The 25,865-nt window shown below is 40.1% G+C and overlaps 1 long non-coding RNA gene across 3 annotated transcripts in view; it reads right to left on the bottom strand.

Annotated features, from left to right (window-relative positions):
• Window positions 1-369: 369 nt before the first annotated feature.
• The window catches only part of LOC122553417, a 29,037-nt gene continuing 3,541 nt past the window's right edge, over window positions 370-25,865 (bottom strand). For 2 of the 3 annotated variants that reach the window (XR_006312705.1, XR_006312704.1), the window contains exons 2-5: window positions 11,084-11,174; window positions 7,191-8,198; window positions 3,274-3,345; window positions 370-2,349 (exon numbers count right to left, since the gene is read on the bottom strand). This is a non-coding gene — a long non-coding RNA (uncharacterized LOC122553417). The remainder of the gene's footprint in view (window positions 2,350-3,273; window positions 3,346-7,190; window positions 8,199-11,083; window positions 11,175-25,865) is intronic. The other variant, XR_006312706.1, reaches the window with a different exon arrangement.

Raw genomic sequence — 25,865 nt, 5'->3', positions numbered from 1 at the left:
AATTTCACAGCACCATACTAGCTCCAACTGTGGTTAGATAACAGCAGAACTGGATTTAATCACAACTGCAAAACCAATTTCTATAAATCCGAATCCCAAACAACTCAGCTGTAAAAATGCAGAATACCGAATAGAAAGGTAATTGCAACCTTTCAGTCAGGAAAAATCAAGCTTTTGACTGTCTTTCATCAATAAATATGACAAATTGTAATAGTGTGCGTAAACAATGAAAATCCTGCATGCGCTAATAGAGCATGAGAAACAATGCCCAATGAATGCCAAACTAATAAAAGATATTATTTGGCAAAAGTAAAACTGCAATTACTATAAAATGATAAGAAGAAATAAAACAAAACATGATCATTGCAGTCAGAATATATTTGGATTATTTTATGTTTAAATGCATACAACCTTTACTTAATACAATACCATTATACAATTTGCATTGTAATGTATGTTGCTGGAGTAAGCAATCTTACAGTAGCCTTTTCAGCTTTTACCTATAAAAAAATTAACGTCATAATCTGCTAGAAGTGTGATTTCATAATATTGGGGCAAAAGTAATGGGGCATCTGTGAGTTTAGCAAACTATAGGACTGATAAAGTTTTCCCTTTAACTATTGAGATTTACGTATTGGGTGAGAAATAGAGGAAACATAGTGAATTAGAATCAAATCAAGCAGTGAAAAAGAAATAGAGAGAAGAAAGATCAGAAATAAATAGATGGAAACAAAAAAAGGAAAAAAAAACTATAAGTTAAAAATATTTAAAATCTCTAACATTTAAATCAATACAGGAAAGAGGATTAACAATTTAATGTTTAGAAAAAGTGTCACTGGACTCAAAGTATTAATTCTGTTTTCTGTCCAGAGATGCTGCCAGACTTCTGAGTTTCTTCAGCAATTTCTGTTTTTTGTAAGCATTTTGTAAATTGATTCCTTCCTGACTCAGAGTTGGTGGGTGTTGCATACAAAAATATCATGCAATTAAGCAGGCCAAATAGTCCGTACTGAATTTCAGAGATAATTAATGTGCAATTCTAGCAAGCTTCTAAGAACATCAAGGAGATAAACCACAATATACTGTTTTGTGAAATAAAAGGTAGAAATGTATCAATTGACCAGGAAGTTCTGGAGATCCACAATCCAATGTATGTCTTAAGCTCCTAAATCTGCTGGACAACTTACATATTAATAATGGAATATGATTTTTACCTTCCATTATTTTTCCAGCAAGATTCAGCTAATTGTAAATCCAAAGTCAGCATTAAAATAATTCTGCAACCAGCTGGTGGCATCAGACAACTGCCAAAAATAAACATCCATAATTGATCTATATCTCTGCAGAGACAAAGCATTTTGAAAAAAGAAATTGTGGCCCACTGGCAAAGTACAAAATGAAGCATCTTTTATGCAACTGGGTGGTAATATATGAAATGAGCTTTATTCAACGCCTTGGTAGGATGTGGTAGCATTGTGATAATGTCATTGATAGGGAGATTTAAACAATCCTTAGATAAGCACATGGATGATTTTGGCATAGTGTAGGGGACAAGCTAAGAATAGTTCACAGGTCAGATCAACATCAAGGGCCGAAGGGCCTGTTCTGCGCTGTATTGTTCTGTGTTCTATGTTCTATGGTGTCATTGAGTTAGCATACTGTAAATGGAATCCTACTATTCCTAGAATCATATCAAGTGTTAGTTTTTTAAGGTGTGCACAGTACCCCAATTTACCTAATTTTTCAGATCAATATTGACAGAAAGTACAGTATTGGTACTAAACAAGAATTATTATTTTTTTAAGCCTATAGCCACAAGTAAACAGATACAAACAATTACCATATAATACTAATTGTTCCCTTATAATCTCCCTAACCCTCTTAAAAATCCCCTCTTTCCACAGACACATACAAACAAATAGGAAAATAAATTATTGACAGAGTTGAGAAAAACAGAAAAGTCAGTCCAGTCAGCTTTCCTCCCCAGTTTTGATGTTGAGATGAAAGCTCTTGGTGTTCAAATTGTATTTTTTTCTCGAAGCTTCGACTTGTTTCTAAGAAGTACAGCACAAAATGTCTCTGATATATCAATTCAAAAGTCACAGTTTACAGCAACAGATGCAAAGAAGATAACGTTTTCATCAAGTTTTCACTGAGATTTTCTTACTGCAGAGAATAGGCAGCTTCTGCTGGGGAAAACAGGAAGACATGCGTCTGTATCTTTTCCTTTCTTAGTGTCTGAGTCTCTGCCAGTTGTTTTCAGTTGAAATCTGCTCAGTTAGTTGAAAAGCAATCAGCTTCATTTGTAAACAACCCCTTGGCTCCTGATCATCTGCACATTGCAGGAACCTACAGTCATAAAAAAAGTTCATAATAGGTATCAAACACCTTGTTGCAAAATTATGCTGCCATCCTGGTAACTCCCTGTGTTTTTGGTTAAAAAAAAAGTTCTTTCTCCTTGCAGTCAACAGTTTTTAAAAAGCACAAAAATTAAGAAGACACCTGCTTAGCAATCCAGGACGATAGGCTAATGTTTTGGGGATATACATTAAATCCCACCAAAACAGATATTGACATTTTAATTCAACACACACTTGAAATAAAAACATTAACCTCATGGTAACCATGTAGCCACTGTTGATTGACTTAACAACTAATCTAGTTCATTAATATCCTTTAGGGAAGGAAATCTGCTATACTTACCTAGGATAGCCTATATTTTTACATTTTTACATTACATTTTTTTTTACATTACATTACAGTGTGGAAACAGGCCCTTCGGCCCAACAAGTCCACACCGACCCGCCGAAGCGAAACCCACCCATACCCCTACATTTACCCCTTACCTAACACTACGGGCAATTTAGCATGGCCAATTCACCTGACCCTGCACATCTTTTGGACTGTGGGAGGAAACCGGAGCACCCGGAGGAAACCCACGCAGACACGGGGAGAACGTGCAAACTCCACACAGTCAGTCGCCTGAGGCGGGAACTGAACCCGGGTCTCAGGCGCTGTGAGGCAGCAGTGCTAACCACTGTGCCACCGTGCCGCCCACTATATGTGACTCTAGATCCTGTGGTTGGCTTTTAGCTGACCCATCATGCTTTCTATCAACCTTGGTCTGAAAGTTAGGTAAATTGGTGTGCTGTGCATCACTTAATTTGGGATGAGCAATGAATGCTGGCCTAATTCTGAGTCTGGATTCTAATGCATCAGTACCTTCACAGTTTTGACTGCACTTTCCACCTCTTATTCAATAAAAATAGTCACCTGGTTACTGCCTCCATCCAAGGTGAAATTTCTAGAAATCTTCATTCATAAGTTGAAGTCCATTGTCCAATCCTAAGAAAATATGCATTGAAAAGATATTTTTCAGTGCTCTGATCACTGAGTTCTCTGTGGTCAAATGAACTCCTGAAACTGCAATCCATTTTGAATATTAGTTGACTAGAACTAAATAGAAATGACCTTGAAAGTTTAACAAATCCATTGTCAGCCTTTCCCATGGCCTTTCCAGAAAACCTTATGAAATCATTGTTACTATAGGGACTTGCCAAATGTGTACTATACACAGCTATGACAAAATGTGATCTTTCATATCTTGTGAATTGCCTGGCTGTTGCCACACTGGTTGTTCCTCTATACTTTGTAATATCTAGATGTCCCCTGAGGAGTTTCTGTCAGATTTATCTATGGCCAGACACTAATAAATCTTCCACTATTGTCAAGTGTTGATTCTGCTCATTGTATGTTTTTAGCATTTAGTTTATTGGACTATATTTTCATCACGCTTGCAGAGAGAGTTGTTTAACGTTTGTGAACTCCTTGTCATATTTTTGAGCTGCATGAATTTGTCTGATTTTTCTCCTGGTTGCTGGCACAGTATGTTTACTGTCACAGAATAATACTACATTTCTCCATCTCCTCTTCTTTTACTGCTTGATCCACTGTCATTCTCTGTGGAATTTATCTGATTGCCACTGATAGCACCTTGTGGTATCTACATCTGTAATAGTACGCAGCATAAGTTAAGGGTAATTTGAGGTTAACTGGCAGTTTTCTGGTGTCTATACTGCATCCACAGCCAATCCAATAAACTGTAGCAGGGATTAGAGTGTTGGTGAGTCTAAATAGAAGAGGTACTCGTCTTAGTTAGCAATAGTAATGTTATCAATATTAATCAGGCAGAATTAATACAGTCTCTTGCGACCCATGCAAAAAATGTCTGCTTCATTTGAAGGCTAGTAACTCCATTTTCACTCAAAGACCTCATCATTTAGAAACCATACAATCCCAGGTTATAGTCCAACAGGTTTTTTGGAAGTACAGCTTCAGGAGTGCTGCTCCTTCATCAGGTAGCTAGTGGGGCAGGATCATAGGACACAGAATTTATGATAAAAGATCAGTGTCATACAACTGATGCGATGTATTTAAAAAAACCTAGATTGCTGTTAAATATGAATCACTTACAATGGGTTGCAGGTTTCAATTCATTAATATGCAAATCACACACACGCTCTCTTTTTTTTCTCTAACACACACACACACACACACACACACACACACACACACACACACACACTGAATTTGCATTTGTGGATACATTCTATTTTCTTCAAAAAGCATACAATCTGTTGGCAGTCAGTCCATGTGAAATTTTATAAATTCCTACTTTGGAAATAGAACCAGTCTGACAAGGTTAGAATACAGACAGACTCTGACCTCACATTTTTAATGAATTGTCTGAGCTGAGATGTCACCTTTTCTTTGTATGAAACTCAAGTTATCTCGGGAATGTGACTTGAAAGAAGCTCTGAGATTTACACATTAATGAATCGAAATCTGCAACCCACTCTAAGCAATCCAGGTTTGTTCAATACATCACATCAGTTGTATGATACTTTGATCTATTACTATAAATTCTGTGTCCTATGATCCTGCCCCACTAGCTACCTGACAAAACAATAGCACTCCGAAAGCTTGTACTTCCAAATAAACCTGTTGGACTATATCCTGGTGTTGTGTGATTACTAACTTTGTCCATCCCAGTCCAACACCAGCACCTCCATATCATCATCGGTCAGGATAGATTTAATGTAATTTTAACATTAGGTCTTTCAGAATCATTACCTTATGTAACATCTTCCACAAGCTTTTGCCCATAGTTAACTCATTATACAATCATATATATAACCAATTATTTTTACCAATACCCCATCTCATTATCATTCCTCCAGAGGTCACCAGCATCTCAAATACCTGTCTTCAGCCAACTCAATTCATTCCACGTGATATCAAAAAATGGCTGGAGACACAGGATATTCCAAAGTTTGTGGGCCCTGACAACCTCTGGCAAAAGTACTGAAGACTTGTGCTCCAGAACATGCCGCACCCTGAGACAAGCTGTTCCAGTACAGTTACAACAATGGCATCCATCCAATAATGTAAAAACTTGCTCAGATTTGTACTGCACACAAATGCAACCTGACCATAGCCACCTCTACACTCGATTGTTAGGAAAATGATGAAAATGTCATCAACAGTGCCATCAAGTAGCACTTAGTTCGCAAATCATCTGTTTACTGATGCTCGGCTTGGATTCTCCCAGAGCCATTCAGTTGCCTGACCTCATTGAAACCTTAGTTCGAACACGAACAGAAGTGTTCCAAAGGTGTGGTGAAAGTAAATGCCTTTGACATCAAGACAGCATTTGACCACCTGTGGCACCAAAGAGCTCCAGTAAAACTCGCATCAGTACGAATCAAGGGAAAACTCTCCACTAGTTGGAGTTACATCTAACACAAAGATGGTTGTGATTATTGGAGATCAATCATCTGACCTCCAGAAAACTTCTGCAGGAGTTCCTCAGGATAGTCTCCCAGGTCCAAACAGCTTTACCTGATTCATCAATAAACTTCCCTCAATCTTAAAGTCAGATGTGGGGATATTTGCTGATGGTTGTACAATATTCAGCAAAAGTTGCAACTCCTGAAGTAGGGCATGTCCAATGACCTGGACAATATGCAGGTTTGAGTTGAGAAGTGCCAAAATAACATTTGTGGTACGCACCTGTCAGGCAATGATCATCTCCAACAAGACAGAAGCTAACCAGGTATCCTAAACATTCACAGAACACAGAACAGCACAGCAGAGGAACAGGCTCTTTGGCTCACCATGTCTGTGATGATTATAATGCCATTCTAACCTAATCCCACCTGCTCATACATGACTCATAAGCCTCTATTCCCGGACTGTTCATGTTCGGTCTGATTGCTTTTAAACATTGTTACAATCTCCGCTTCTACCACCTTCCCTGGCAACGTGTCCCAGGCACTTACCAGCCTCTGTGTAAAAACTTGCCTCTCACATCTTTAAACTTTTCCCCTCTCATCTTAAACCTATGCCCCCTAGTATTTGACATTTCCACCCTAGAAAAAGCTTCAACTGTCAATCCTATCCACGCCTCTCATAATTTTACATATCAGGTCATCTCTCAGCCTCCGGCCCTCGAGCGGAAACAATCTAAGTTTGTCCAACCTTTCCTTATACACTCCAATCTAGCCAACATCCTGGCAAAATCCTTTTGCACCCTCTCCAAAACCTCCACTTCCTTCCTGCAATGTAGTGACCAAATCTTGTGTTGTTATTTTCAGGGAGCTTTGAATCACACCTCAACACCTCTCTGTATATCAATGATCTGAAGGGGCCTATCTTTTGATGTATATTTTCCTTTTGCATTTGATCTCCCAAATTGCACTAATTGTTTGGATTGAACGCCACCTACCATTTCCGTGCTCAATTTTCTAACTGATCGATAGTCTGCTGAAGCCTTTGGCAACCTTCCTCACTATTACAATTCCACCAACTTCCATGTCATCTGCAAGCTACTAATCACACTACCTACAATTTCATCCAAATCATTTATATATAGTACAAACAACTGAGGTCCCAGCAATGATCCTTGCAGAACACCACTGGCCACAGACTTCCAGTAAGAAAAATGGCCCTCCACAATTATGCATCTAGTTTGCCAATTTACAGTGGATCCTACGTGACCTAATCTTCTCAACCAGCCTACCATCGAGGACCTTGTCAATTCCACACAGCAGGGCAAGTTCAATCTTCATCATCCGCCCCCAGGTGGAACACTCAGCAACCTTAGCCGCAGTTGGGGTGGTGAGAATTACCTGGAAGGGTCCTTCCCAATGAGATTGGAGGTCGCGGAGTGTCCACTGTATTAAAGTATAAACCATTTCCCCCTTGCCTAAGTGTATACAAAATAATCAATTAAAATAGGCAGCAGCAAAGAACAAACACAAACTTGTCCAGTAGGGGGTCATCCACATTTTGGTTTGAGTAATGAGGGAGTGGCCTATTTGAGGCCACAGTTTGTGCTCTTCAGTAGGGGCTTCTACCATGATTTCTGTACCGTACCCAGGTCTGGCATACCCGTCTTTATACAGTGTCTAATTAGGTTTTTGCTGGGGGACCAGAAGTTTGGAATGTAAGGCTGCCTGCTTGGCAGCTGCATCTATTTGCCTACTTTAGAAACAGTATCAGTGTCCGCGGCATGAGCCGACAACTTGATAATTGCCAGATTGATTGGACAAAACAGCTTTACTATAATGCTGCCTCTTGGGGTTTAAAAATATTCAATGTTCCCACAAAGCTCCAAAATCGTGGATCATATTAAAAGCACAATGAAGAGTCAGCGTACATTAGTAGATTTACCTTTTGCTAGGACGAAAGCATGTTGATTCCCCACGTCAGCTGCAAGGTAACATTAAAGAAACATCACTCCCCAGTGGCCACATTTCAATGGTTAAAACAAGGGCCAGCCTTTTGTCCCTGGGGGTTTTGGTGTCTTGTTCCCAGTCTCAAAAGTCAAATGCTGGGGCCAGCCTGTCCCCATTTTCGGGGTCCCCTCGGGAAAAGGTTGCCCAGCAGTGGTCGTCGGGTGGGCACCTGAGGTAGGTTCTGTCCCCAGTGGGTATCCTGGAGTTCCAATCAACCCTATCATGGTTGGCATATAGGATCTGGGATTACGAGGGCGCCTGATATAATTGGTTTTACCTGTAACTTGCATCGTGGTTCAGTCCGGTTCTGGCCTCCCAAGAGAACCACCACTCACCTCATTTGCGACTGGAACTTCCTGGACTGGTTCATACTATTGGTCTGGATCACGTCAGTGACTCCTGGCGGAAAACATTACAAAAGCATAGGGTTAAACAAAGGTAATTGAGCTTCTTGATTATTGTTCAGTTGTATATTCATCAGACAGATAGCCACATATATCAGTCTTGTAACACAAACCATTCTTATTCAGGCTACTCCCAGAATTTTACTGCATTTACATATGCATCAACCTTGGATATATTGAGCAAATTTGGCCGGTTGGTCTTGCAGTCAGGGGCATGCTTCATTAATATAACTCTAATTCTCAGGATGGGACCTTGTTTAGGATGGCGCAGGTCACTCGTCCCCATGATATCGGCTATGCAAACTGGATGTTTCATTTTCAAAAGAAGGAAAGGTTTGTAACAAGTGGTTGGTTTAAATTAAGGCTTGGGACAATCAGGAGATGTTAGGGGCTCAGTGGGTATCTAGGAACAAAATCCCTATCCTCAAAAAGGGTCGGTATGCCAGATATAGATTCTACCAGAAATTCTGAGCCTCAGTTCATTATTTTACAGTATTTTGCTTTAACCCTGTTCATATTTTCGTCAACCTTAGTGACCTTACACTGTTTCTTATGTCCCTTTTATTTTTCATATACCCATTCACAGTCACCTCCCAGCTTTTGGGAGTTCCATCTGCTATATATAGGTCTATCCCCCAGTCACATGCAGAATTTCTTCAAATGGCCAGTAAGGTATCTTTCCATTTTTTAGTTAACAATGAATTAATGCAGCCATGTTTCAAATTAATCATGAGGCAATGAGACAAATCACTGACAATGTGCAAAGGAATAAAAACCAAGCGATCCTGCCAATTAATTTCGATTTTGTGATTCGGGCTAATACAATTGACTATTAAAATAATCAATAAAATAATCATTATCTGTAAATCAGAGGTGGAAACTGAATAAGTGGCTATGACATTTTGAAAGTCATCAATATAAATTGGAAATTCATTTATTCGATATTCAATATTTAAAATGAAAAATGTGTACAGTTTCCAACTTTGAAACCCACTGTAATTACCCGATTCTAGTCCCTTAATTTAAATCCAAGATTGGGTTCCTTAAGTGGTCCTGACCAGTCATTGCTCATTTACAACGCTATAGATCGAAATGGCTGCAGCTGCCTTAAAAGGTCTTGTCTACTCAAATGATAAAACAAAATTTTCTCATGTACGAATAATGGCCGAATCCAAAGACAGAGATATTAACCATAGGATGTTAATTTTGTTACATGATTTACCACAACCTGATTGAATTAAAATTTCAATCGTCATTGAGGGAGTCGACTCCCTCAATAAAACTAATCACCAATGAAACACGGTAGTCTTAAAGTTAAGTGGAAATAAACGAGTCTGAAATTAAAATAAGGCTATCATGTTGTCTTCCTCCGTATTAAACTGATTTGAAATTGACTAAGGTTGGCTTTCATGTAAGAATAAAAGAGATTAGTTAGAAACTGACAGTAGGGCAGTCTTGGCCTATAAGAAGAACAGGAGTTAATACTTCATTTCATAATCACTGAAGGATCCTTAACCTTAAAAGAAATCATGTTAAATTTCCAAATTGTAGATCAGATTCAAAACAGTCCTGGATCTCGAGCTCCAGGGAACAAAACACCAGCATTCAATCACCAACAAACAAATGTGCATTCAAACCAAATCACAAAGGGTTAAACTTTTTATAAGCTGTAGGGCTTCCTCTCGCTCTCTCTCTCTCTCACACACACACACACACAAATATTTTCCAGCCTTCTTCATATCTCAGTTTTTAGTTTTTTGTTTATTCCTTTCTGAGGCCCTCACATTGCAGAACAGTCAACATTAGGGAGTTTGGTCTCATAAATCCTGGCGGTGGCACATAAGTGCTTAACCAAGTGTGCAAAATCTAAATACCTCTCAGCTGTTCCATTTGCAATTCTAACAATATTTTCAAGACCAGTTTTTCGTGCCTCTGCATTCACCTACAACCCAGGGGAAATACAACGGAGTCTTTAATAGTTGACCAATGTGTCCTGTATGCCAAATTCATTAAAGTCTGGACATCCTGAAGCAAGCAACTATAATTACAGCAGATTTGTACTAGCCAATTAAAACTAATGTTGGGCACTCGAATGGATGGGGGGACATCTTGAAGCATGACGTGGACCTCAGCATGGGTCCAGGGCTTATCTAATGGGGTTTCACCTGTCATAACCCTGGAGCAAGCAAATTCTCTATTACTAATTTTTTAAATCTTAAGGTGCTTTCAGCAGAACTTTCTGTCCGGACACTGGGACCCTGTTAAGTACTCACACTAGTACCTTATCTTGTGGCTGAGTAGCAAGAATTGTATCAGCAGTTCTAACAGCGTTTTTGTCCCTAGCCAGCTTTCTATTTTTTTAGCACGATGAAGGCATCAACCACCCTCCATATTTCATAAACAAAGAACAAACACCAAAACGAACAGAAAAAAAAAGCAGCAAAGCAAGACTAGCCAAGCCGAACAGATATGACAGAAATAAACTCGACATAAAACTCCCACTAACCAACAGCCTGACAACGAGCAACAAGACTAATGATTTCTGCAGAACATTCTCGACATTCTAAAACGATGATTGTTTTGTTATATCGTGATACTTCTTTCTTTCACAGGACAGTTTAAGGATCAATTTAAACAATGCCAATCCGACAGAATTTTATTGCTCTATCTCTTTTTCTCATAGCACCCTGCCAGATCCTATTTATGTCTTTTTCTTATTTTACTGAGACCGATCCTTTACGGGCTGGACTGAGATGATAGACAGTGAGGGGTCAGGTCAATCATGACTTGAATGAGACGAAAACCAGATGGATATGAAAAATCTCACATCTGGGTGGCCAATTCCTCAACACTCAATAGTGAAGGACTCAAGGCTCTTACACTGTTATCCACAATCCATCTGCGCCGTATCCAAGTCACAGGCACCATATGAAGATCTAGACCCCTGGGAGGGGCCTCTCAGTTCCGAGATCTGTCAAAAGAATCAAGCAAGGTTTACTGGTTTATTACATTGCCGGACACAAGTGTGTTCAGCAACACAGAAGTTAACAGTTTCTGTGTTCCTTGGAGAAACTGTGCAATAGTATTTGAACAATAAGCAATTTTACATATTTCTTAAAAGACAGTAGGTCCTTAATTACAAAGGAAAACCAGTTGGGTGACACGGTGGCTCAGTGGTTAGCACTGTTGCCTCACAGGACCAGGGTCCCAGGTTTGATTCCATCCTCGGTCGACTGTCTGTATGAAGTTTACATGTTCTCCCCGTATCTGCGTGGGTTTTCTCCGGGTGCTCCAGTTTCCTCCCACAGTCCAAAAATGCGCAGGCCAGGTGAATTGGCCATGCTAAATTGCCCATAGTGTGAGGTGCATTAGTCAGAGTGAAATGGGTCTGGGTGGATTACTCTTCGGAGGGTCGATGTGGACCTTTTGAGCCAAAGGGCCTGTTTCCACACTGTAGGGAATCTAATCTAATCTGAAGTGTACAGAGAAAATTACCCGGATTAAGCTAGCAAGGTTGACTACCAAGTTTAAAACAGACAAAAAATTTATTCACAGAATGACACAATGAAACACGAAGAACAGAATAAAGAACCCCTATAGAATTCAATCTGTCGAAACTAGACTTAAGTATACTGTTCTGAATATTCACAACAGTCCCAATAAGCAAACCCACTATGAACATGCAGGGAGTTACACTCTTAAAAATTAAAGAGCTGCAGATCCTGGAGATCTGAAACAAAACAGAAACTGCTGGTGAAAACTTAATAGGTTTGGAAGAATTTGTGGGAAGAAAGCACAGTAAATATTTTGAGTCCAGTGACTGTTCATCACAACAATATTCACTAGCATCTAAAAAGCCAAGATTTTCATCAGCAATTTTTGATTCTGATTCCGCGAGTTATAATTAACCAGATACTGTACTGGATTAGCCATGTAAGTACAGTGGCTGCAAAAACATATCAGAGGCTAGAAATCCTGCAGCAAACAACTCACTCCTGATCCTTCCGAGCCTGTTCAGCATCTACAAGGCACACTTCAGAAGTCTGATTAAATATTCCCTACTTGAATGGGTGAATGCAACCCCAAAACTCAAGAATCCAAGCTACTGAAGTAGCTTGTTGGATTGGCAAAAAAAAATTATTCTCTCCATCACAGGCACTCGTAGCAGCAGTGTGAACAATCTATAAGATATACGGCAAACATTCACCAGTGCTCCTGAAACAAAACTTCAAGATCCACACCCAATAGCATCCAGAAAGACAAATGCATCAAACAGCTTTAACTTCCACTCCAAGCCATTTACCATCCTGACTAAGAAATATACCATTGTGAAGACTTTAGTGAGGGTGCAGTAGAGGTTTACCAGGATGCTGCCTGGATTAGAGGGTGGTGAGCAATAAGAAGTGGTTAGAAAAACTCAGGTTGCTTTCTTTTCAGCAGTGGAGGCAGAGGGGAGACTTGATAGAAGTCTATAAAATTACGAGATGCATAGATAGGGTTGACAGTCAGAATCTTTTTCCCAGAGTTGAAATGTCTAATAGTAGGGGCATGCATATAAGGTGAGAGGGGTAAAGTTTGTAAGGAAATGTGAAGGGCAGGTGTTTTCCATAGAACATGGTAGGAGTCTGGAATGCAGTGCCAGGGATTGTGGTGCAGGCAGATCTGATAAGGGGATTTACAGGACCTTTAAATAAGCTCATGAATATGCAGGGAATGGAGGGATATAGACCAAGGGCATGCAGAAGGGATTAGTTTCATTGGCATCACATTCAGCACGACATCATGGATCGAAAGGCCTACCCCAAGCTGTACAGTTCTATGATCAATGCCTCTTCAGTGTCACTGGGTCAAAGTCCTTGAACTCCATTCCTAATGGCATTGTGGGTGCCCCTATTCCAATTGGATTGCAGCAGTTCAAGAAGGCAGCTCCACGCCACCTTCTCAAGATCAACAACAAATGCTGGCTCAGTCAGAAATACCTACATGCCATGAGTGACTTATTGAAGTATCTGACTTCACAAACACAAGTGGTCGGGACATTTTACAACTTTCTCAGTATGAATTTCTTCTGACTTGGAATGCTGGTTGATCCTCTGCTTGTGGATTACTAATTTTGGTTCTACTCTGTAAATCATTTCTTCACTGGGAATTTTTATTTCTCTCAAATATCCTTTTGCAGAGGGCATTGCTCCTTGTGGACTTTGCCATTTATATGTTTCTTTATCTGTAGGAGACTTAATTGCTTGAATTTTCTTCCTGGGCAATCTGAGTTCAATTGTGCACCATTCTGGGCCAAAGGTGTTGGCCATTGTCCTTTTCATGAGCTTGTATGAAATACAGCACAGGATGATTTGATCAGGATTGCCATCATCACACAAAAAAGTTTTGATAAACACTATCTCAATGTCAAGCTTACACAGTGTGCAGGTAGTTACGGCCCTATTCATGATGTGGCCGATAAAACTGATTTTGTTTTTTTAAATACATGGGAGCATCAAGGAACCCTATCAAAACTAGAATCAGGGCAAACTCTGTGCTGGTTGGAGTCATACCTGACAGATAAGCAAATAGTTGTGGTGTTGGATGTCGGTCAGCTCCAGAACATCTCTGCAGGAGCTCCTCAGATAGGCTAAATCAACTTCATCAATGACCTTCCCTTCATCATAAGGTCAGAAGTGGGGATGTTCACTGATGATTGCACAATATTTAACACCATTTGCAACTGCTCAAATACTGAATCGCTCAATGTTCGAATGCAACAAATCCAGACAATAACCAGCTTTAGGCTGACAATTGGCAAGCAACAATCATACCCCACAAATGCCAGGCAATGAACATCTCTAATGAGAGTCAATCTATCCACCATCCCTTGACATTCAACATTCTGGAGGTTACCATTGACCAGAAACTCATGTGGACTTGCCATAGAAATACCTTGGCTTCACGAGGCAGGTCAGAAGCTAAGAATACTGCAGCGAGTAACTTACCTCCTATCTCCACAAATCCTGTACAGCAGTTACAAGGCACAAGTTGGGAGTAGTAAGGAATACTCCCCACTTTCCTGGATGAGTGCTGCTCCAACAACACTTTAGAAGCTTGACACAATCCAGAACAAAGCAGCTCCTTGACTGCCAACATATTGCTCCACCACCAATGCTCAGTAGCAGCAGTGCGCACCCACCTACCAGACACACTGCAGAAATGTGCCAAAGATCCTTAGACAGCACCTTCCAAACCCACCAACACTTCCCCCTAGAAGGACAAGGGCAACAGATACTTGAGAACAATGCCACATGCAAGTTCCCCACCAAGCCATTGTTACGCACCAGCCTAATATACATAGGAAGTAACCTGGATGCTGACTTTTATCTTATTTAAAGGCACTATGTTATGTTCCAGACGTAATTGGATTGGTTACACTACTCAGCTTTAAACAAAACATATTTTATTCTTATCCTACAGTTAAAATATAAACAAAAGAAAGTCAAACAGGTATAACTTTAACTCTGTTGATAAACTTAACACAATAATAAATTACATAACAACTGTTCCAGTATAGTAACGTCCCATAAACACACCCTCGGCAAAGGCAAAGTCAGTAAAACATTGTCTCACAACAGCAGTGAGAGAACTCAAACTTGTAGATGTAGTCAAGAGATGTACAGCTGCTTCCACAATAAATTTCAAAACTCCAACAATTTCTGAAAGCTAAACTAAAATCTTGGTTCTGTAGGAGCCTGACCATGCCCATTCATGCTGCTTCTATTGTTCCAACTTTAAAAAAAAGTCCTTACAAGCTATTTACTTTATTGGCTCGGGAGAGACAGCTTGGCACCCATGGCTCAAAACTTCTCTTCAAAAAAAAAGCTAGCACAAAGTACACCTCTTGAAACCATAGCATTATCACATCGCTCATCGTCCTGACTTGAAAACATATTGTCATTCCTTCACGGCCACTGGTCAAAATCCTAGAATTCATTCCTCAACAGCAATATGGGTCTACCTACAGCACGTGAACTGCAACGGTTCGAGGAGGCAGCTCGCCACCACCTTCTCAAGGGCAACTGGGGATAGGCAGTAAATGCTGGCCTAGCCAAGGATGCTCATGTTCCATGATAGAATTTAAAAAAATCATGATTCATATGAATCTCATTGAGGCACATTAACACCATCTCATCTGATGGCCATCTTTGTTCATGGTTGCATGAAGTTCCACTTATCCCCAGATGGGTGCAAGTCATGGATGGATCTGGCTACAATGCTATTGAATTATTTATCCTGGCAGATTATGTCATAGTACTTTGCCCTCATGAAAACACGGCTGCAGAAAGACACCTTTGATTACAATAGATTCAACAGTGGTCCATGTTTATTATCCCCACATTCCTGTGGGAAGAAAGATGATAGATCCTGTCAGACAGTCCCTGAATAGACTGTCAAAGTCATTAGATGTGGCTTAGTTATTGGTGAGATCCTTCCTCAATGCCCACCATCTCAATCCCTCTGCACACTGCCATCTAGGTGGTGCTGGTGACAAAGAGACTATTGTCCATCTTCATGTGGAATGTGCCTTTGCAATAAAGGTTCTGGAAAGTTGGGCAATGTTTCATTTGTTAAGATTTATCCCAAACACCTTTGTGATGCTAAATTCTGCACTCTACAGGGATGTACAGTGTAAAGAATAACTGTAACCAATAGACAAGCAACTCTGTGAACAATAGTTAATAGTTGTCAATGACCAAGTATTTCACACTGGCACTTTCAAGATCCAGGAATTACTAAGGAAAAATCTAAAAGCTTTGGGCAGCCACAACAGTGGCTTGAAAGACTGTGGGCTTTCCCTCTTCTAAATATAATAAAGCCCCTCAGGCAATATGTTTGACATGTTATGAATATTGTGAATATTAACGTCGTGTGCTTTTGTAATTTTGTAAATTTTATGAAAAAAAGTATATTTTTGCAAAACAGGAAAATGCACTATTAAATGTATACTATTAAATGAACTACGATAGAGGTTCCAATCTTCTTTCCAGCTCATGGCTAACCAGGGGTCCCACCTGCTCTTACCAACTGCCATTGATGTAAGTTGCAGATTGATACCCAAGCTGCTTGGCCATGTCACGAAATCATCTTCTTTGGCCATCAAGTCCTGGGATGGAACTCAAACCCAGAGAGTCTGGCTCAGAGACAGGGATTCTACTCCTTCACCTTCTAGATATACTGATATAGATAACAAGAAAAAGTGACCATAACCAAGAGAGTGAGAAGTTTGATTAAGATAGATGGTTTACATTGTGCAAGCATTTACAAGGGCATTTCATTAGCCTTGAAACAGGGGTGGAGAAACAGTCATACCATAGACAGGGTCACAGAATATTCTTCCTTTTACTGCAATTTCAGTGAATGCAGGGAGGTGGAGATATTGAAATGTAAGTAAAGATTTCAGCCAAATGCAACAAAAACATCAACATATTTTCTATTAAAAATTAACAACTAAGGTGTGAATGATTTATTTTAGGTCATTGCCTGTCACCAATCTGATTAATTCACCATACAAGGAGCAAAACACACTGTCAACATGATATTTCTCTAAAAAGAATTTCCACTAGCAAAACAACTAGGGTGTTTTGATGGTTTTGTTGAGTTGTTGCAACTCCAGTTCATTTTCCAAGAAGCAAGATAGGAAAGTAGGGAGAGGATGGGGAGGAGGCAGCAGGTTTACTTGCCCTCATGCAGAGAATAAACCATTAAAATGTTTAAAGGCCTACTAAGCCCTAATGGGAATGACTGGCTAAAAGTTTTCAGTAAGTCTCCTGGCAGTGAGTGTTATGAGTCAGCCATGTGATAGCAGACCAGGTCCATTCCTCCAAACGGAGCCAACCATGTCACCCTGCAGGCACAGGTTGTCGTGTGGAGGGTTTGAAAGGGCCTTTTAATTGTAGAATTTAAAAAGTTGGCACTCTCTGTCTCTGAATCAGCCTCAGATTTACGAAAGCAGCTGCTTTCTTCAGCACTGAACAGCCTTTAAATGGCCATCCAAATGCGAGAGACTACCGACTTCTTGATGTATGGACAATTGAGCTAAAGAATGAATATGTAAACATGACGTTGTTTACATTTCTTGCTGGCTTTAAACCTGCATTTGTTGGCCATCCCTAAGGCAATTGGATGATCAACAAATGCTGGCTTCATTGGTCCCATCCTGTGAAAAGCCAATTTAGAGTTATATAGTCATAGAGATGTACAGCATGGAAACAGACTCTTCGGTCCAACCCGTCCATGCCGACCAGATATTCCAACCCATTCTAGTCTCATCTGCCAGCACCCGGCCCATATCCCTCCAAACCCTTCCTATTCATTTACCCATCCAAATGCCTCTTAAATGTTACAATTGTACCAGCCTCCACCACATCCTCTGGCAGTTCATTCCATAAACGTACCACCTCTCCGTGAAAAAGTTCCTTAAACATTGAATTAACTTGAGTCTGTCCACTGCTATAAGAACACACAGCCCTCAGAAATCATGCTGTAGTTTGAGAAATGTGCATTCTCTATCTGCTGAATTTCTCAGGGCCAGACAACATCACTATAAAACAGCCAAATTCAATGAGCAATTTTGCAATGAAGCCAGTGTGAGATTTCTCCCATAGCTGAAATCACTAAAGCAAAGAGGGATATTGCTCAAAGAGATTCTAGGCTGATGAAAATTCTTGTAAGAACATTTTTAAAAATGTTTTTTTTTAAAACTGCACTAGAACATTTTCTGAAGTGAAACTGCAAGGTGTTGCTCTGTAGAACAATCTCCAAAAGAACATATTTGATTCTGGATCAGGATTGAACTCTTTCACTCCAACAATAACCTTACAGACACCCAAACCTCAGTGAAGCATCACCGTTATCTCCTTGCTCAGCTGGAATAACTGTAATTCACTTCCCTCTCAGTAAATTTATGGGCATTGATTTGATGCAAATTTTATTCAAGTAATGTCTCTCCCCAAGGTCTGTAAACAAGCTCTAATTCAGTTCAATATTACAATTGAATATAAACTTATCCTTAGGCTTAGTTGGCGAGATAGAGTTACACCGATAACGGAGGTTCAATTTCCACACTGATTTATTGATTGATTTATTGTCACGTGCACTGAAGCACAGTGGAAAGCTTTGTTTTTGAGCAGTACAAGCAGAACATTGTAAGCAAGGATGTACAGGTCAAAAAGACTTACATGGGGCAATAACGGTTACATTACATACAGTGTGTGCAAGGTTAGATGAACGTTAGCAAGATCAGCATTATTTGAGGGTGGAGAGTCCACTCATCAGTCTAATAATGGCCAGGAAGCTGTTTCTGAACCTGCTGGTGCATGTGCTTAGGCTTCTGTATCTGACGGAAAAGGTTGTAGGAGGAGATCATTACTGGGGTGCGATCAGTCTTTGATGATGTTGGCAGGCTTTCCACGACAGCAAACCATGTAAATGGAGTCTATGGATGGACAGTTGGTTTCCATGGTGGTCTGGGCTGTGCATACACCCACTGTATTTTCTTTCAGTCCTAGGTAGGGCAGTTGCCATATCAGGCCATTATGCAGCCAGCCATGAAGGACCCTCCTTGTCAACCTCTTCTGTTCCCTGAGACCTACTGCCTCTCAGATGAAAGCACCGCCAGTTGACTTTCAGTGACAGAACAGCCTAAGGCCTGGTATTTACCTTTATTTAAACGTATGTCTTCAGTAGCCTTTTAAGTTGTCTTCTTCTTTGAAACCTTCATGGTATTCTGCATTTGGAGGTTTATTCCAAGCAATTCAGAACTTATACCCAGCCCTGCCTTGTCCAAAAGTCCTAAACCTATGTCAACAAACACCTCAGTAATTATCTTGCAGGTGACTTGCTAAGCATCTAGCTAAAATCACATGATTTATTGAAAATGCTGTTTTTCACTCACAGTTCCCACGAATTAAGAAAACAAGATAAGATCTAGGCCATTAATTCAGACAAACGTTGAATAGTGTCAGCTGAACTCTTGGCACCTGTATACTCAATTGGTATAATAACCAGTTGAAAGCCACTTTCAGGCTTAGCCGTATTGAAAAGGACCCAACAGTACTGAAAACAAATAGCTTGTGAAAATTAAATGGCCAACAAAGGAGAAAACTGGAATGTACTGAATAAAAATCACTACATCTTTTATATGACACTGTATTAAGACAAATTACTTAGTATAATGATGTCCTTTTAAATAAGGAAGGGTCATTTTTACTTTTAAAGTGCTTTCTTCCATCATTATCAGTAGCTGTAACAAAACATATGTACAGTATCTAATTGTTTCTTTTGCTTCCTCATGCAAACTTAATTTCCCTTCTGCAAACATTGCAGTTCTTTCATATCAAAGTATCAAATACATAGTATAAATGTATGAGGAAGATTTTCTTCTAATTGTTACAAAAATTTGTATTAATATGGTGCAGTAAAAGCAATAAATTGTTTTCAGATGCTGCACAGCAAGATTGGCAGCAGACAGTGACACAGAGCCACATGATATGAGGACAGGTGATTACAACTTGATAAACGAGCAAAGTTTTAAAGGAACTAGGCATAAGCTATAAAGCTCCAGTAAGTCAAGAACTGAATGACACCCAAGACAATTCATTTTTAAAATATTTACCTTTTAGATATAACAATACTGGATAAGCCACATTTATTGCCTACCCCTAAATGCTCTGTTGGTGGTAGCTGTCTCCTCAAACCATTCCAATCATTACAGTCCACATGTAGCCATGGCAATGTAAGGTCAAGAATCCCCAAATGGCTGAGATGTTGGGCAACACCACAACTAGGTGGAGCAGTGCAATTCCCCAATGCAAAAGGCAATAGAGATGTGCTTGAGTGAATATAGCACAATGATCATATCTGTTGCACTGAAATTCAATTCAAGCAGACCACAACAATTCCTTGTTCAATTCCGGGTTCAATTCCCGCCTCAGGCGACTGACTGTGTGGAGTTTGCACGTTCTCCCCGTGTCTGCGTGGGTTTCCTCCGGGTGCTCCGGTTTCCTCCCACATCACAAAGATGTGCAGGGTCAGGTGAATTGGCCATACTAAATTGCCCGTAGTGCTAGGTAAGGGGTAAATGTAGGGGTATGGGTGGGTTTCGCTTCGGCGGGTCGGTGTGGACTTGTTGGGCCGAAGGGCCTGTTTCCACACTGTAATCTAATCTAATCTAATCTAATCTAATCTTGTATAAAATTTTAAACTAATTGCAGGATCAGGGTAAATAAACAGCACAAATTATAATCAATCAGTCTAAAGATTTATTTTCAGCTCAGTACTTCTAGTGACTGTTCACTAGAGCCATGTGCAGTTTGATGTTGCCTGACAATTAATTAGCTTTCTTTTTTATTATATTCTACCAAAGAAATTTATAGATTGGTTATGGTAGTTGTTGTTTTCCTGTATCATACAACTACCTTAAAATTTAATGTTCTGCTTGGCATGATGCCACGCTTACAGATGGATCTCAGAGGCTATTTTTTCAGTGAAAACATATACTCTGGGAAAATAACACATGGTAATGATGAAGGAACATGTTATATACCACAAATCCTGATGTTGTGGGACAGGAACAGTAAGTGGTAAACAATAATGTTCCCTTGAAACATTAATCGTGAGTGCTGGATCTAGGTTGAACATATTAGTACTGAGGAATGCCATAAATACCACCCACTAAGTCATATGGACTTGTGGGCAGAACAGCTTAGGATCTCAAAGGATGTGGAGGTGCTGATGTTGGACTGGGATGGACCAAGTCAGAAGCCACACAACACAAGGTTATAGTCCAACAGCTTTATTTGAAATAACAAGCTTTCAGAGCGCTGTTCCTGTGTCAGGTGAAGCCTGACCGAAACGAGTGAGATCTAACATCTGGTCATCTTCAAAACCTCTGCAGCCATTGTGCACAGTGGCAGGAAGAATAGATTTGAGGCCAAAATGCCAAATCAAGTGGACTGCTTTCCTGAGTGCTGCTGAGCTCCTTGAATGTTGTTGCATTGACGCAGGTGGTGGGGATTGATTGTGCACCAGGAGAACTCTCTACTCTTTTATGATTCAAGCCTTGCGATATTTTATGTCCACCTGGGATGGTAAATGAGGCCTTGATTTAAAGCTGCATCTGACCGATGGATAGTCCATGCAGCGAACCCGAGTTACTCTTCTGACTTGGGGAGATAAAGGGGAATCACCTTACAACAATACAGATTGCACTGATAATCAATCCGCCTGCTCAAAGTCCATAAAATCACATGGATGTCTATTTATATTTGAGTTACCACTAAAAACACCCATTTTCACCCTCACAGGGTTGCGTGATTTTGCTCCTGTCATAACTTGCTATTGTTGAAATCCTTACTCATGCATTGGCCATCTTTCACTTTGATTATTCCACCACTCTCCTGGCTGGTCTCCAGTCTATGAGGACTGAGGTCATTCAAAGTTCTGAAATCCATGTCTTAACTCGAAGCAAGTCTTCTTTCTCTTCCACTGGTCTAAATTGGATCATGGTTGAGCAACTTTTTGATATTAAGAAGTTTTGTTTTAAATGATCCTGTGAAATGCCTGAGGATGTTTTATTATATTAAAGATACTATACAAACACAAGCTGCTATTGTTGTTATTGGCTTCGAGATCTGCCTTCATTATATTTCCCTATGTAGAGTTTTCCAGTATTTACTTTCATTTTTGAAGTCTGCAGCTACACTTTTCAAATAACTCCTTTGTCGGCATGTTAAGAACTGAACCCAGGAAAAATCAGAAAGACCTCAAGAGGACCACCATTACAATCAAGAAATAATGACTGACCAGCTGAGACAATATCCATTAAGAGCAATTCAGTGCTAAATTAAGACTAAAAGATGCTTTAAGAAACTTGCATTGCCGTTAAAAAAAAATTCAGATGGCAGGCCTTCCAGTATGCAGGAACATGGCCATAGTCACCATTCAAGGTATCATCAAGACAACAGTCTGCACCATTCACTACAAGGAACATCACTGAAAATTCTATACTTGCACTGGGAGAAGACCATCTAACTACAATATAGACCAGCAGCCTACATGGCACTATTGACACCAATGTATGTACTTCCATTTCATACTTGCAAACATTGCACCAGTATTCAGCAGAAAAATACAGACAATTGCCTCCCATATTCATTATTTGTTGATAGTCTCAGGTTTATGTGATGTATTATTTCAAAACAGGAGATGACGAAAGATGCCCACGACCAGATTGTTTGTATCAACATCCAATTGAACATCCAACAGAAAATATGGGCTAAGTTGCAAAACAAACAAAGCATTCTAACTGATATTCAGAAAATATAAAGCAGACTACAACAAAGAATACCATAATAAGTCTGGATAGATAGACAAACCACCAATGCATCACAGACAAAGATAAAGGTATTCCTCTATGTTAAAGTATATGTAGATGTCTTTTGTTTTAAGTAGCTTGACATTGCAGATAAGCTTTTAGTGAGCAAAACTGGGATGCTGTGATAGGATTACATGTTGTCATTGTCAGCTCTGCCTCTATTCAAAGATAACATCCGTTCACGATCATGAGTTTCTGCTGCATGTACTCAGTTGTCTGAACATGCTGAATACTGACAATAGATATTTGGGCACATCAGGCAGAGCATCTACTAGGAAATGGGATCCAAAGTGCAGGATTTACTTTCCTTTTCTTTCCTTCTCTGCCAATACTCTGTTATCATTAAGGCATTAGAATAGAACCATTGTGTTACACAGCGCGGAAACAGACCCTTCGGTCCAACTCATCCGCACATACCAGATATCCAAAACTGAACTTCTCTCATTTGCCAGCATTTGACTCATTTCCCTCCAAACCTTTGCTATTCATGTCACACTTTGTTTTGAAATGGTCCTGTGAAATGCTTTAAGATGTTTTATTACATTAAAGGCACTTATACAAATGTACCCATCCAGATGCCTTTTAATTGCTATAAGTGCACCCACCTGCTCTGGCAGCTCATTCCATACACATACTACCCTCTGCGTGAAAATGTTCCCCCTCAGGTTCTTTTTAAATCTTTCCCCTCTCACCTTAAACCAATGCCCTCTAAATTTGGAGACCGCTACCCTGGGAAAAAGACCTTGGCTATTCACACTATCCACACCCCTCCTGATGTTATAAATCACTATAAGGTCACCCCTCAGCCTCTGGTGCTCCAGGGGCAAAAAACCCCAGCCTTTCCCTACAGTTCAAATCCTGCAATCTTAATAACAATGTCTGATGTTACTGGAAGGACAAGTTTGGACATGCTGCCATTTTTGAATGTTTGATAGTAAGTTCCTCTCAGTCATTAATGTCAGGTGACTCTCTGTGTGGAGTTTGCACATTCTCCCCGTGTCTATGTGGGTTTCCTCCGGGTGCTCCGGTTTCCTCCCACAGTCCAACAATGTGCAGGTTAAGTGAATTGGCTATGCTAAATTTCCTGTAGTGTTAGGTGAAGGGGTAAATGGAGGGGAATGGGTCTGGGTGGGTTGCGCTTCGGCGGGTCAGTGTGGACTTGTTGAGCCGAAGGGCCTCTTTCCACACTGTAAGTAATCTAATCTGATCTAAGTAATCTAATCTAATCTAATCTATGATATCCCATTTCAAAGAAAGCTTCAGAATGTCCTTGTCTTTTGGAAATTTGGACAGAGTGAGGACTGCAAATGTTGGAAAATCAGAGTCGATAAAAGGAGGAGCTGGAAAAAGCACAGAAGGTCAAGCAGCATCAGAGGTGCAGGCGAATCAACGTTTCGGGCATGACCCTTCATTAGGACTTGTCTTTTGAAACATTGGCCATTTGAGAATTGAGAAAACAGAAGCTGACAGTGGAGAGACTGAACAACTATCCGGACTCGAGTATCATTGAAGTTAGTTTTGCAGGTTTTTTTGCCCGATTCCAGAGATTCTTAGTGATTCCAAAGAATGCAGTGAAGGCATTGTTCTAGTGGAATTTCCCTCATACTATTGGTGTGGCTGACATATAGTCCAAATCCGAGCTAACAATAAAGACAGAGAAAATAAATGAGAAAGATAAACTAGCGAGGAATATAAAAGCTGATAATAGGAACTTCTTTAAATAAATAAAAAGAGATAAAATTGAACACAGAGTTCTTAGAAAATGAATCTAGGGAGACGGTTTTGAGAAACCAGGCAATATTAGAGGAATAAAGCAGATATTTTTCATCAGCCTTTATGGTGGAAGACTCTTCAAACATCCCACTAATAATAAAGAATGCGGGGAGGAATTAAGCATCATCACCATCGGTAAAGAAGTAACATGAGACAAACTTATGAACCTGAAGGCAAATAAGTCTCCAGGTCCTAATGACTTGTATCCTCGGATCCTAAAAGAGGTAGCTGCAGAATTAGTGGACATTGATTGTAACTTTCCAAAAGTTGTTGGAATCTGGAGAAGTGTCACCCCTATTCAAAAACAGAATGGGAAGTAGAGGAGGTAATTATAGATTGATTTATTGTTGGAAACTACTGGAACCGGCTATTAAGGAATAGGAATCTCTACAATATGGAAACATACTTTTCGATCCAACAGGTCCACATCAATCTTCCGAAGAGTATCCCATCCCCCAACATTTACCCCGACTAATGCACCTAACATAAACACCTCTGAACAATTTAGCATGGCCAATTCATCTAACCTGCACATCTTTGATTAAATTATGATTTTCCAAATGTATGCTTTCATGGTGGCTCAGTGGTACGATTCCAACCTTGGGCAACTGTCTGTGTGGAGTTTGCACGATCTCCCTGTGTCTCCATGGGTTTTCTCTGGGTGCTCCGGTTTCCTCCCACAATCCAAAGAGAGTCAGTGTGGCTTCATGAAAGAGAAATCATGTCTGACTAAATTATTGAAGTTTTTTTTACGAAAACCTCAACCAGAATGGTTAGAGGGGAATCAGTAGGTGTCATGTATTTGGACTTCCAGAAGTTGTTTGATAAGGTAACTCACAAAGCATTAAGTCAAAAGATAGAAGCTCACAGAGCTGAAGATAGTATATTGGCATGAATAGAGAATTGGCTCATGGGAAGGAAACAATGAATGGAGATAAGGGATTTCTTTCAAGTTGGTGACTCATAACCAGTGGCTTTCCACAAGTATCAGTCTGGGACCACAAGAGGATTGATGAGGGCAGAGTGGTAGATGTGATCTATATGGACTTCAGTAAGGCGTTCGACAAGGTTCCCCATGGGAGACTGATTAGCAAGGTTAGATCTCACGGAATACAGGGAGAACTAGCCATTTGGATACAGAACTGGCTCAAACGTAGAAGACAGAGGGTGGTGGTGGAGGGTTGTTTTTCAGACTGGAGGCCTGTGACCAGTGGAGTGCCACAAGGATCAGTGCTGGGTCCTCTACTTTTTGTCATTTACATAAATGATTTAGATGTAAGCATAAGAAGTACGGTTAATAAGTTTGCAGATGACACCAAAATTGGAGGTGTAGTGGACAGCGAAGAGGGTTACCCCAGACTGCAACAGGATCTTGACCAGATGCGCCAATGGGCTGAGAAGTGGCTGATGGAGTTTAATTCAGATAAATGCGAGGTGCTGCACTTTGGGAAAGCAAATCTTAGCAGGACT

This window comes from Chiloscyllium plagiosum, chromosome 10 (genome assembly GCF_004010195.1).
Source record: "Chiloscyllium plagiosum isolate BGI_BamShark_2017 chromosome 10, ASM401019v2, whole genome shotgun sequence".
Classification (NCBI taxonomy): domain Eukaryota; kingdom Metazoa; phylum Chordata; class Chondrichthyes; order Orectolobiformes; family Hemiscylliidae; genus Chiloscyllium; species Chiloscyllium plagiosum.
The sequence above is the reverse complement of the archived record's forward strand: the minus strand, read 5'-3'. Positions and strand labels throughout refer to the sequence as shown.